This window comes from Petaurus breviceps, unplaced genomic scaffold (assembly GCF_028583685.1).
Source record: "Petaurus breviceps papuanus isolate PSGF00001 unplaced genomic scaffold, PetGlider_PUasm1.0 37, whole genome shotgun sequence".
Taxonomy (NCBI): domain Eukaryota; kingdom Metazoa; phylum Chordata; class Mammalia; order Diprotodontia; family Petauridae; genus Petaurus; species Petaurus breviceps.
In genome coordinates, this window is record NW_027186296.1 from 102,198,056 (window position 1) to 102,201,049 (window position 2,994).

The window sequence follows — 2,994 nt, forward strand, 5'->3', positions numbered from 1 at the left end:
AACTCTAGTTAAAGACTTCCATTAAAGGAGCAGCCTGGCTAATAGGCACTTATTATGTGTCAAGTATAGTGCCAGGTACTGAGTATACCAAGATAGAGGTGACACAGGCCAGGCTCTCAAGAAATTGTGTGGTCCTGAGAACATCATCTAACCTTTCTCTGCCTCAGTTTCCTCAGCTGCAAAATGTAGATAATAGTAGCCCTTACATCCCAGAATTGTTGTGTGGGTCAAATGAGATGATATTTGTAATGTACATGGCACATGGTAGGGACTCTATAAATGCTTATTTCCTTCCCTGTCCTCTCAACCTCTGTATGCTTTAGTTTCCTAATTGGTGGAATGGGAATATTGGTGCCTGTGACAACCTTTCTCTCAAGGTTCTTGTGAAGTCCCGACTGAATCACAAGTGCAAAGTCATTTTCAAACTCTAACACACCAGATAATTGTCGGATTGAGAACCAGTACTTGTTTGCTTGGCTGTTGTCATTGTAGTCTAATAGAGAAGCCACCATCTAGGTTTGGAGAGGCACCTCACCAGAAGGCTGGCCACCAGCTGATTATGTTTTGTGGCTAGAGTATCCACAAAGTTACGTAGAGGGATTGTAATCTGTATTAGCAAAGGGAACAATTGTAATCATGAGTTCATGGCTCATAGAATAATTGCCTTAGAGTTCAAAGGTCCTTAGAGGTCTTCGAATCTTACTGGCTCATTTTACAGATGAAGACATGTAGAACGGGGAGGTGAAATTTGCTCAAGGACAAACAAGAAGTGACCAAGACAGGATCTGAACCCAGCTCCTCTGATTCCAAATCCAGTGTTCTTTCCACTGACTCATGAGCATGATATGCCGCCTCCAAGGATCTTTTGAAATATTAAAGTTTGTGCAAGGAAGTAATTTATATCCTGAAAATTAGCTATCCAGCTAAGGGCTAGAAAATTCGAGGGTGTTGTTCTCCCTTCTTTCCTCAGGTACTTTTGAATAATCATTATTTTGAACACAGAAAATACTGCAGATCCATCCAATTAGATTCTAACAAGGTAGCAACTTCTAGTATCTTCTTCCTTGATTATAATACATACACAAATGTACACACCAGAATTCTATTGTTTTAGATTTGAGTCAATAAGGAGTAGGGGGATGGGGGGACAGAGACCTAATGGAGATATTAATTAAATTAATGTGACAGCGATATACAAATAATGAAAGTCTATTCCTGAAAGCTCATGTGATTTCTGCGCCTGATTTTTGCTAATTAAGCTTGTGTCCACATGTGCCCTCTTTCAGGAAGCTTGCAGAGCCCAGTGAATTGATTTCATTGGAGGCAACAGATGCTGCTGATGTAGCCCATTCTTTTTGTCCAACAAAATGACTGACTAGAAGATATGATGGAATACATTCTCCCTTAATATCAATACTGTGGTTGTCTCATCATGAGGTGGCTTTGAAGAATTAGAGTTGCCACATTTTGGTGTTTCTGCGGCCCTAAGTTTTACAATAGTTATTCTTTGGTTCTCTCTGGCTGTTGCTTATTAATTAGTCCATAGTGGATAGAGTGCTGCATTTGGAGTCAGGAAGATCTGTGACCCTGGGTCAGTCACTTAACTTCTCTAACTAGCAGAGAAATCTCTATTAAATTATTGCCATATTTTGTTTTAGTTAATACCCGTTTATTAAGTTATTGTCATTGTTGTTGTCACTGTTGTTGCCTTGTCCTCACTGTCTTCCTCCTCCTTCTTTGTATGTCAGAACTAGATAGGGCTTTGTAGCCACCACAGGTTCTTGGATCTGCTTTGATAAGGGAAAGCAACTCAAAATGGGTTAACAAGCTTACTTTAATCAGTCAAAAATATATCGTTTACCTCGTTCAGGGGAAAAAGGTCAGCACCCTGAACTTCAAAGTATATAGGCAGAATTATCAAGACAGAAGCAGATCAAGTAGACAGCTTTCCAAACTGTCCAACCATTACATCCATACCAAATCAACATCTGGGTTTCAACATCTGGGTTTTTCAAAGCCAGGGGGCTCTGGACAACGGCTTCCCAGAATCCAGATCAAATCACAGAACACTTCTCAAAGTGAGCCCCAAAACAAAGCTACACATCAGGGCTTATATATAGCCTTCTCCTGGCTCAGAGAATGTAACAACCTTTTGGACCCACTGGCCAATCAAGAAGTATCTACTGAAAAAGAAGCCTCCCACCCCAGGCTCCAGATGCACTTTAGCCTAGGGGCAGGGAAAATCTTCAAATTTACATTCCCATTACAGGCTTAAACATACTTCTTCCCTTGATGGGATGCAGATGTCCTCGGTCAAAACCTGCTTCATAATTATAGCTGTTACAATTTTATAAAATCATTAGGATTTAGAGAAAGAAAGAATTTAGATGATCAGGTAGATTTCAGAAAAACCTGGAAAGACTGATGCTGAGTGAAACGAGCAGAACCAGGAGAACACTGTACACAATAACAGCCACACTATGTGATGACTGACCTTGATAGACTTAGCTCTTCTCAGAAGTACAGGGATCTAAGACAACTCCAAAAAATTCGTGATGGAAAATGCTGCCCACATCCAGAGAAAGGACTTGGGAGTCTGAATGCAGATGGAAGCACACTATTTGCTCTCCTTTTATTTCGTTGTTTTGTTTCTTCCTTCTCATGGTTCCTCCCATTAATTCTAATTCTTCTTTATATCATGACTAATGTGAAAATGTTAATATGAATGTTTAAGTAAAGCCTGTATCAGATTACACTTTGTTTTGGGGAGGGGGAGAGAGAAGGGGAGAAAATTTAAAACTTAAAATCTTATGGAAGTGAATGTTGAAAATTAAAAATTAATTAATTAATTATTACAAAGAAATAAGTCATTTAGTGTACCCCCTCATTTTACACATTAGACATCTGAGGTTCAGAAGTGAAGTGATTTACTGAAGGTGGCACAGTAGGAAAACTGGAAGTCGAACTTTTGTCTTCTGACTTCAAATCCATTGC